Source organism: Macadamia integrifolia, chromosome 1 (genome assembly GCF_013358625.1).
Source record: "Macadamia integrifolia cultivar HAES 741 chromosome 1, SCU_Mint_v3, whole genome shotgun sequence".
NCBI lineage: Eukaryota > Viridiplantae > Streptophyta > Magnoliopsida > Proteales > Proteaceae > Macadamia > Macadamia integrifolia.
Genome location: NC_056557.1, coordinates 4,692,038 through 4,703,610, shown reverse-complemented (window position 1 = coordinate 4,703,610; position 11,573 = coordinate 4,692,038). Strand labels below are relative to the sequence as shown.

Sequence of the window (11,573 nt, the reverse complement as noted above, 5' to 3'; positions counted from 1 at the left end):
AATTTTCAGATTTCTAATCAATTCCAAGCGTGAATAATTATGACTTAATAGAAGTTAAAACCTTGCCATAAATAAGTGGTAATCAACTACTTAATAGTGATACCTATCAACCTGATTGGATGCTCAAATTAATTTGGACTTAGATTTTGTGATGGGTAATTTCTAATTGGATATCTACTAAAACCTAACTTGAGGAGCTCAGTTGTGATAATCTGGAAAGATTTTGCGAAGGGATGACTTGTCCCAACCTCTGGCCTCCCTTGCCATCATATTTAAAGAGAGTATCCCCTACCAAATAGATTAATTGGATCCAACCAATGGTGGCTTGATCAGAAGAGGAAATATATTTTATTGTAAGACGTCATTCACCACCAATGGTCTTCCGTCTCTATGAATTATGAAAACTTTTGTCTTGTCAGACTGAGTTTCTTTAATAATTCCTTTACCATGGCAATCACTAGCATCAAAAGGGCAAAGAGAAGAATAGTTTCAACGTTGTCAATAGGGGACGGAGCGTGATCATGACCCAAGAATCCAATCAAGTGGTCACTTTGCTGTGAAAATAAACTATTCCTTCTCTATGGGTGAAAAAGAAAAGCCCCTTACCTCTTATATAAAATTAAGATCCTTAAGAAGAATGCTTTTTGGTGTGTTCTTCGAGACAATAAAGATAACGACTATTTAGTAGGCTTGACAAAATGAATAGCTTGAAATAACGGCCATATCATCATCCTCACCTTGTTGTGAACTTTAATTTGCTAGAAAACCAAATCTCCTTTTTCAGTTGTTTAATTTTAAACCAAAGTTTGAAATGTGGTCAAAAAAGGCCTTCGAAATGGTTAAGTTATCAACAGGAGGGTATGACAGTTCAATGCCTGCAAAAACACAAAGGCAAAGTCTGAAAGAAGACTTTTGATAGATGCTCTCTTGGAATTCCAGGGTGTTCAGAGAAGCTGGAGGCATATTGAGAGATGAGATGAGCACTGCTTTAATTTGTCTTACACATTATGAAAGTATCGGGACAAATTATGTTGCGGAATTCTCTGCTTTTTTCATATGGATTCAAATGTCAAGGAACAAAGGACTACATAAACTTTGGATTTAAGGCGACTCTCAGACAATTATGAATCACTACAAAAAAAAGGGTCGATAGGGGCGGATTTAGGGGCAGTTTTTTTTTTATCTGCCACTAAATATATGGTTTTAAAGGCGGTTTTATTTATTCGCCACTATAGAGTATTAATTAGGGGCAATTTTATTTTTCCATCACTAAAAAATGTTATTTAGGGGCGGTTTTATTTATTGGCCTCTAAATGTGATACAATGGGGGCAATTTGATTTATTAGTCTCTAAAGGTGATACAATAGGGACGGTATTTTGTGTCTGCCCCAATAGATGTAATTTTTTTAATTAAAATATAAGGTATCATATGTCTTATAGGGGCGGAATTTTTTTCGACCACTAAAATGAATGAATTAGGGGTTTTTTTTTCACCTACAACTAAAAATAAAGAATTAGGGGCTAATTTAGGGGCGATTTTTGTTACTTACCACTAAAACTAAAGAATTAGGGGCGATTTGTTCACCTACCACTAAAAATAAGGTATTAGGGGCTAATTTAGGGGCAGGTTTTTTCACCTGCCACTAAAAATAAATAATTAGGGGCGGTTTTATTAAATTGCTTCTAAAGGTATATGCATTAGAGGCGATTTCCACATTGCGAGAGCAGCAGCGCTAATCTTTATCGCCACAATAGTTAGGGTTTTAGTTTTTGAATAAAAAAATTAGGATTCTTCGCGCTAAATTTTCCAATTGCCGCTTTCTCTCTGATGTCTTTCAAAACCTAACCGTTGCCTCTCTTCCTTCTTCTATAATCCGATTTGCATTCAGCCGTGACTGCAACTCCAGCCAAGGAAGCCATCGTGACTCCAGCCAAGGCAGCTTTGCGACTTTAGCTGTGACTCCAACTCCAGCTCCTTCGGTTTCCTCTCCCATCTCAGGTAAGTCTGTACGTCTTCTTTCTTCTCTTTATTTCTCCTTTTATTTTCTTTTGATTTTGATTTCGGCCATTGGTATTTGGCCGATCGTTTCCTCGTTTTGCTTGTCTTTTTTTTATTTTTTATTTATTTACCTTTTGTCTCGTCTCTGATTCTGGTTTCCGCATCAAAACTCGACTTATTATAAAGTATTTCCTCTTGAATTTAGTGGAAGCTTGTTTCCTTTTTGGTGAAACACAGAAAGGAGAGAGCCCCTGGGCATTCTCCATTTGATTATCCATTGTTATGAGTTTGTTTTTTAAATTAAGAGAATGTACAAAAACCAGGAAGACTCTGTTTCGTGTACATTCTTGCTGCATCTTAAGATTCTACATATCTTCATAAAAGCTTGATCACTCTTAATCAAACAATAAGTGAAAAAAAGGCGAATAGAGTGAGATATGATTCATTTCTATCCTTCTGTTGTCATGATTCAAAAAAATTAAACTTCAAACCAGTGGTTGCATACTGTGTTAGAAATTCGAATGATGAGAAAGGGGGTTTTGGCCTCAACAAATGTTCAAAGATAGCCATGATAAGAAACATTGAGATTAAGATTGCTGTAGCAACAAAACCAAAAGAGATGGCGTTTAATGTACTCCCATAATTCTTCAATGAAGTATCCCTATCTACTCCTCTCTGAGATTGGCTTGGATCAGAGGTAGCATAGATATTCCATTCCTTCGATCTCACCGGCCTAAATTCATTCATGGTTTATTTTGAGAACAAACTTATCTTGTGAAGCCTTTGTTTTTTTTTTATCAGGAAACAGCTATGGAGTTAACAACAGCCTTGAAGAATGAGAGACATTGCACAGAAACAATGCTATAAAATGGAATGGGATCTTGATAGATAGCTTCTTAATTTTTTAATGACTGAAATTTCTGGTTCATCTGCACCTACAACCCAACCAAAGAAAGCAAGAAAGTTGACAATAAATTCACATTTCAGTATCATCAATTCAGGAATGATGCATTTTCATCAGTCATGACAAACCTTTTATGAACATTGTCACACTATAGAGATATAGAGAATTTGAAACTGAAACTGAATCTTGATTCAAATCTTTAAGCTAAACATTTTGTGCTTAAAGAGGATCAGTGAGAAAGAAGGGAAGATGGGGATGACAAATGAAGTCAGTGAGGTTCCAATATGAGAGTGCAGGATACAATCCAAGGACAGGGTATAAGAATGGCATTCTCATACTTCTGAATGGGAAAACATTATAAAAGAATAACTTAAAAAGGAACCTAGTACAGATGCTATAGTGCATTGTATTTCTCTTCATAATGTACTATAATTGTAAAATGGGTTTAAACTAGTAGTTCAGCTGGATAGTTTTTTCCCAACCTAATCCCCAAAACCAGAACCTACAAAGTTGTATAGACAATTTCCTGTGATTTGCTAATATGGAATAGAACTTCTACCTTTTCTCCTAGTCTTTTTTTCAGTATCTACGAGTTACTGATGAAAATAGAAGATCAAGACTGTTAGTTCAGTACCAAGTTGAAGGAAGTGTACCTGTAACTTACTAACTTTATAGTATCTGGTCCTTGAAAGCTCCAACTGTCCTAGAATACTTCAAAGGATGATTGATATGTAACTATCACACTTGAAAGAAAACTTGATCTCTAGTTAGAACTTTGAGACAATAGAGCATATCATCAGATATGAGTGGGCATATAAATCTGTGACTTCAGAGTCAGTCATCATTGGAAAGCATCTAAAGATTACCACAACAATGACACACTAACAAACCCAGAGACCCAAGAAAGTGAAATCAAGATCTTCCATAATGCCCTCTCCTATAATATTCCTTCATGAAGATAATATATATTGTTAGAACTAAGCCACATTAACTGAACAAGTATCTGGGAAATGCAATCAAACTTCGGATAGTAAAAGACAACCTATACCACAAACTAAAAGACATCTAAACTTGAACATATTAGGACATCCACTTCCATCCAATGTCTAATGACTGCTGAAATGGAGAGTAAGGAATATTTTTGTCAAGACCCCACTTCCTATATTCTGTTTTTTCATAGTTTCTATTTGTTGTTGTTCTATGGTTTCTTATTCTGTTTTTTGTTTTAGTTTCTATTTCCCATATTCATGTTCAGTTTTAATTCACTAGTTATTAAATCCATTTTCTCACTTTTAGTTTGATTTTGCTTGTTATTCTATATGTTAGTTGTTGTATCCCTATGCCTATTATTTCCAAATTATAGTTATAGAAAGTAACTGATTATCAATGCTTTAATTTATGATATGTCGTTGTTCACTTACAGCCGTCAGATAGTAGATTAAGGTGTTGTGATTGACGAAAATACCGAAGGGTGAATCATTGTATTAATTGAATGGATAGAAGTTGGGTTGAAAAGTCATAGGACCTTGGGTTCCTCGTAGGAAATGAATACATAGATGGGGTAAATCAGTTCTTAGATTTTGCTTTTACCAACTCACCCAATAGTGAGAAGATCTTATGTCCATGTCTACAATGCATAAATCAATACCCGAAAACACGGGAGGAAGTGTTTAGTGACTTGACATGTAATGGAATTATAAGAAATTATATTTTTTGGAGTTCCCATGGTGAAGTTACACGTTCAGATATGCCTAAAACTGAAGGTTATTTGGAAATTGTTGAAGAAGACAATAATGTGTTAGGTGATGAACATGATGAGGATGATACAGTTAACATGCACGACTTATTAAATGATGTCTTTGGCATGAATGTGCCTAAAGCATCTGGGGTTAGTGACCGAAGTAGGTATAAAGAGGGAGCAAGTCATGAGGCGGATAAATTTTATAGACTGGTACAAGATGAAAGAATTGTATCCAGGATGTAAGGATTTCAGAAAATTGTCATTCCTTATTCAATTATACCATATAAAGTGTCTTTGCAAATGGAGCAAGAAGTCATTCTCCATGTTGCTAAAATTATTGAAGAAGGCATTTCCCCCAGAGAATACTTTACCGAAATCTTTATATGAAGCACAGAAGATCATTAAAGAATTGGGGCTAACCTACAAAAAAATTGATGCATGTCCTAATGATTGCATGTTGTACTGAAATGAGGCATCGAATTTTGAGTTATGTGGCAAATGTGGTACTCCAAGATATGAAGTAAATGAAGCAACAGGGCACAAACGTTCAACAAAAACATTGCGCCATTTCCCTTTGATACCAAAGCTGCAAAGATTATACATGTCATCCACAACATCAGCTGAAATGAGATGGCATAAAAACAACGCACAGATGATGGGAAGTTACGTCATCCTGCAGACTCAGAAGCCTGGAAAGAATTCGATAAATGTCATCGAACATTCAATGCGGATGCTCGAAATGTTAGATTTGAACTAGCAACTGATGGCTTTAATCCTTTTGGTTTAAAGAGTAGTGGGCACAACACATGGCCTATTGTTGTTGTACCATATAACATGCCTCCATGGATGTGTATGAAACAACCTTCATTTATTTTGACATTGTTAATTCCAAGTCCCAGACAACCGGGCAATGAAATAGATGTGTTTTTACAACCATTGACAAATGAGTTGAAGGAATTATGGGATATTGGTGTTGACACCTATGATGCATATAAGAAAGAGTCTTTCAAATTACATGCATGTCTTTTATGGACCATAAATGAGTTTCCTGCCTATGCTAACCTGTCAGGTTGGAGCACCAATAGTGCATTTGCTTGTCAGTGTTGCAACAAAAATACATTGTCGACTTGGTTGAAATATGGTGGTAAGCATTGTTACCAAGGTAGTCGTCGATTCCTCAACATGAATCATAAATTTCAGAGGGATAAGAGATCCTTTAATGGTCATGAAGAGTTTGGGGAACCACCGAAGCTACCTTCAAGTAGTGACGTGCTAGAGTAGTTGGAGGGTGTTCAATTTCCTACATTTGGGAAGCCTCCTGCTGACAATAATTTGAAGAGAAGCAAAAGAGTTGGTGAGCGAGCACCAACATGAACTACCATACAATTGGAAGAAAAAAAATTATATTCTTCGATTTGCCATATTGGAAGGATAATCTAATCCGTCACAATCTAGATATAATGCATATAGAGAAGAATGTGTGTGATAGCATCATTGGGACATTGTTGGATTTAAAGGATAAAACAAAGGATACCATCAATGCACGTCTAGACTTGAAGGAAATGAACTTACGGCCATCTCTACATCCACAGATGATTGAGGGGAAGAAGAAAACAATTATTCCTCCTGCATGCTACACATTGTGTAAGGAAGACAAAGAAGTATTCTGCAAATCTTTAAATACAGTGAAGGTACCTGATGGTTATGTTGGAAATATATCACGTTGTGTGCAAGTCAAAGAGAGGAATATTTCAGGATTAAAGAGTCATGATTGCCATATTTTAATGCAACAATTACTTCCTTTGGCACTACGTTGTATTTTACCGAAGAATGTTAGGTTCGTTCTGATTTCACTGTGTGGCTTCTTTTGTTCTTTATTTGGACTGGAGATGCTTCTTCCTCTAAAGCAATAACCATCAAATGGGACACTCTATGTAAGCCTTAGCATGAAGGTGGTTTGGGTATCAGATGATTAAGAGAGGTCAACCTAACCCTTTTAGCTAAACTAGTTTGGTTCATCAAATCAGACCATTCCATGTTTGCTAAATTCTTAAGGGGTCGTTTTCTTGCCAATGATGGTTCTTTGAAAAAATCGGTCAAATCTTCTATTCTCCCTGGCCTTCGTAAAGTTTGGGATTTTATTGAAGATTCAGAAAGATGGATAGTAGGCAATGGAGAGTCTATCAAGTTTTGGTATGATCGATGGTTAAATGGCTCCAGAATTGTGGATCTTCTTGCTATCAACCCTTCTATTCCTAATAATTTATCAGTTTTATTATCTGATTTTATTGTGGATAGGCAGTGGTATTTTCCAGCGGTTTCTAACCACACTCTTGCAGCGCTTTGTGATCAGTTCAGATCTATTGAGCTTCCTTCAGTGGATATGAAAGATGGACATGTCTTGACTCTCACTGAATCGGATATCTTTTCTGTGTATTTAGCTTGGGAAGGTATAAGAAAGAAGAATACTTCTCAAGGATGGGAACAATTGGTATGGCAAAAAGGTTTGCTCCCAAGGGTTTCTGTGTTTGGCTGGAGGATGAGTCATGGTCGCCTTCCAACAAATGATCAAGTCAATAAGATGAGAGTGCCATTGGTTTCTAAATGTGAGATGTGCACAAATAATCAAGAATCTCTTCTTCATCTCTTCCTTGAATGTGACTTTTGTGTAAATGTTTGGAAGGAAATGCTTTCCATCTTCAATATTCATTGGGATGGTTTTCCTTCAATGGAAGAATTATTTTCGTGGTGGAAAAGGAAAGCTAATGCTATCCAACTACGGCAATTGTGGTTGGCCTTAGTCATTCTCATTCCTTTCAACCTTTGGAAGGAAAGAAAATCTAGGAGGCACTATAATAGAGCTAACTCAATTCAAGCGATAGTCAAGACATCTCTGAACGATCTGATTGAGTTCTCTTCCTTGGTTTCAATAAGTGTTAAATCAGTCTCTGACCTCCTTCTTTCTAAAAAATTGAAGGTAAAAATTGGGCCAACTCGGAAAGAAAGTATTGTGGAAGTACTTTGGGAGCCCCTAATGCAGGATTTCATCAAGTTGAACATAGATGGTTGCTCTCTTGGAAATCTAGGTCGATCAGCAGCGAGTGAAATTTTTAGAGACAATAATGGGAAACCAATAAGATGCTTTGCAATTTGTCACGGTGTTTCAACAAACTTCATTGCTGAGTTCGAAGCTTTCTTCTTGGGTATCCGTCAAGCCATGCAAATGAATTTGAGAAGGCTTTGGATTGAATGTGACTGTATGTCCATGGTGTTATGTATTAAAAATCATAACATTCCATGGATGTTTGACCAACAATGGAGATTCTACAAAGCCTTCCTTGATAGCTCTTCATGGACAATAACACATTGCTTTCGTGAGGCCAATAGTGTTGCAGATAAGTTAGCCAAGCATGCTACAGCAACAATGACTACCCACTGGGACGTCATCCCTTCGTTTCTTGCAGAGGATGTAATATGGGATGCTCAGCAAAGACCCAGATACAGATTTTTATAATTAATTTCTGAGTTTTTTCTTTTTGTTTGGATTGCATTTTTGCTGATGGCAATGCCGAAGGTGGATTTGTAGCTCATTGTCGTTTGTAATCTCAAATTCTTTTTTCCTCTATTAATAAAGTCTTCTTGCTGATTCTTAGCAAAAAAAAAAAGTTCTTTATGTACTAAAATAGCACGAGCAGAGGATTTTCATAAACTTGAAGCAATTATAGCAGAAACATTATGCCATCTTGAGAGGTTGTTCCCATCTGCATTATTCGATATAATGGTTCATTTACTAATTCATTTACCACGTGAGGTAAGACTAGGTGGACCAGTACATTACAGGTGGATGTATCCTTTCGAAAGGTTAGTATTTATTGTCAATTCAATTAAAAATCTCTTATTGGTGATAGAAAAATTATTAAATTTAGAAATCTTTGTTGATCCCAATTAGGTTCATGAAGACATTGAAGGATTATAAGAGTAATCCAAGTTGGCCAGAAGGCTCAATTGCAGGAGGATATATTGCAGATGAATGCCTAATATTCTATTCAAGATATTTCAAAGGTGTGGAAACATGGGTCAATCGACCGAATAGGAATATTTGGTTCGGAGAGATGAGTAGGCCCATCGGAAAGGCTGAGCTGATTAGGCTTGAGATGGAATATAGAAATCAAGCCCACCGATATGTACATTTCAATTACGATGCCCTTGAGGGATATCGAAAATAAGTATCAAATTGACAAATTTTGATATGTGAACTTTTTATATGATTCAACACATATTGATAACCTAAAGCACGCTTTCTTATTTCTTAGACATCAACTTGAAGAAATTAAAAAGGCACAAGGTCATAAAGGCAGAGAGCAAAGTAGACTAAAGGAGCATGCACAATCATTCCCAACTTGGTTTGTATGTCATGAAAGTTTAAAATCGGTTTACAAAATGAGTTCAATACCCCTATCGTAATAACATGTGTATTTTGTATTGAATAGGTCGACAAGCTACGACAAAGCGGGGTCGAGGTGCCTGACAACATTAAATGGTTATCGAAAGGGCCTGACTGGGAGGCAAGAAGATACAAGGGAAATATTATCAATGGCACCCGATTTAACACTTGAAGCTGATTTGCAAACTCAAAACAATGGGTTCTTAGTGACGGCAATAACCCCAAGCATTAATGGCCGTAGAGATCCTAGGCCTGTCGATGGAAATGTAGCTTATTATGGCATATTGAAGGAAGTCATTGAGTTATAATATTCTCTGAATCTAAAAATAGTGTTATTTCAATGTAACTGGGCTGACTAACAAGGGGGTGGTCAAAGATGACTTCGGGTTTACATTTGGAAACTTCAATCACTTGAAGCATACTGGGGTAAATGAAATGGATGAACCATTTGTCTTTGCTACACAAGCAAATCAGGTGTTTTATGTGCAAGACCCCACAAAATCAGAATGGCAAATTGTTATAAAAACATTGATACGTGATTATTATAATATGGAGAGAGATGTACCTGAAGACAATGTTCAAAATTGGAAAGAAATATCACTTCAAAACATTGACAGTAGAGGGGGATAAGCTGGTGAAGGTGAAATCGATCTTAGTTTGATAAGATCAGACATGGAGGGAATAATAGTGGATGCGCCCTTAGAACTAATCGATGCTTTGCAAAGTAACACATAAATTTATTGACTATGATTTTTTTTATATTTTGTTTTAAGGTTTAGTATTTTATTGAAAGTGCAAAAATCAATTAAATGTTAGCTAATAGTGTACGGACAATAGTACTTACTATTCAAGTGATGTTGTTTTATGGCAGTTGTAGAAAAGGAATAATGATCATGTGGACGTTGCTTCTACGAGTGCGGTTGCATTGGGTATGGCTATTCTATTTTTATCAACATGTAATGACATATTTAGTTGATTTTTTGATAATGTATTCACTTTTTTTATCACTAAATTGTATTTATTTGTTGTTGTAAATTGTAATTTTACATGTAGACAATCGTCGTAAGAAACGTGATTGGTCAAGGGGATTCACTACAACTTCTTTGTCAAGTGGCCAAAAGGTAAAAGTTAGGACCAATCGTTATCACCAAGGGGTTGGTAAGGAGGCATCACGATTACTTATATGGATGGGCACACATGTAAGGACACCCACCACGATGCCACTAAATTATTGGGAATTACAGAAAGTTCCTCAATACTATAAGGAATCAGTTTGGGAAAAAGTTACGGTATGGTGATACCAACATTAACATTTTTAATGTATGATTTTTGTAAATTTTTTTTATTTTATTTTTTAATTAATATACTACATTGTTCTGTAGGACTATTATGAAATTGAAATTTTAGCAAAAAAATGGGTTATTCGAAAAATGGGTATCTGGTGGAAGGACTTCAGGCTTGAATTAAAAGAAATATATGATAAATCAATGACGATTGATGAATGCTTTGCAAAACGTGATGTCCGTGTTCCATTGGATTAGTGGAAATACCTTATAGATATGTGGGCTGATGTGAAGTATCAGGTAATGATGCCTATACAAACCTGTTACATGTTTTTGTATTTGCTTCTTGAATATTGTATGATTTATGTTTTCACTATGGTAGGAAATGTGTTCGTGGAATAAAGAGAATAGAAAGCAACAGAAAATGAGGCACACTGCGGGCCGACAAAGTTTTGCCCAAGTTTTTGATGTAAAGGTTAGTTTCATATCATGTGAACTACAATTTTATTGGATCATTTGAAGAGCCGATGATGGTATATTTTGTATTTTTTTATCCTTTTTTTTATTTTATCAGCTTCAGGAGATTGGTGAAGAACCGTTAAAGATCGACTTTTACAAGATAACACGTGTGAAAAAGAACTTAGAGCCGGTTGATGAAGAATCAGGTAAAAAGCTGGTATATATTGTGTTTTTTATTCATAGTTACTAGGTCCTTGATCATTGTTGGTAGCTTGCTCGGTTTGCAATAATTTGTAGAAAGAGATGGAAGATAAGTTAGCGGCAATGCCAGTAGAATTACAGAGAAACAAAGAGACTCATGAGTCCATATGGACACAATCATTTGATGAGGAATCACATGGCCGAGTGCGCCTAGTTGGAGTTGGGGTAAGCCCAAAAGACCTTGAATCGTCGAAAAGTAATGTCGTGCTAAACCGGAAGAACAAGGAGTTGCAAAATAAAGTGGAGATGCTAGAGGAGAAGATGGAATTAGAAAGGAAGAAGAATGAAGATGTGATTAGTAGTATGCAATCACAAATTGAAAAACTTACCCAACTCTTCATGAATAGAAGCTTGCAAGATTCAGTTAATTTAGGTAAAAGTTAGCTCTTCTCAATTTTGATGTTAGTGATTATAGTTTTATCGATAACGATATCCAGAAGTTTGTGATCATCTTTTGTTTTGAAAAACCATGAAGTAACTAA

General features: G+C 35.9%; 1 long non-coding RNA gene across 1 annotated transcript; it reads left to right on the top strand.

Annotated features, from left to right (window-relative positions):
• Window positions 1–1,703: 1,703 nt before the first annotated feature.
• LOC122076572 lies at window positions 1,704–11,355 on the top strand. The gene is made up of 6 exons (XR_006139536.1): window positions 1,704–1,999; window positions 9,960–10,017; window positions 10,142–10,377; window positions 10,471–10,671; window positions 10,754–10,846; window positions 10,946–11,355. It is a non-coding gene; the product is annotated as an uncharacterized LOC122076572 (long non-coding RNA).
• The last annotated feature ends 218 nt before the right edge of the window (window positions 11,356–11,573 follow it).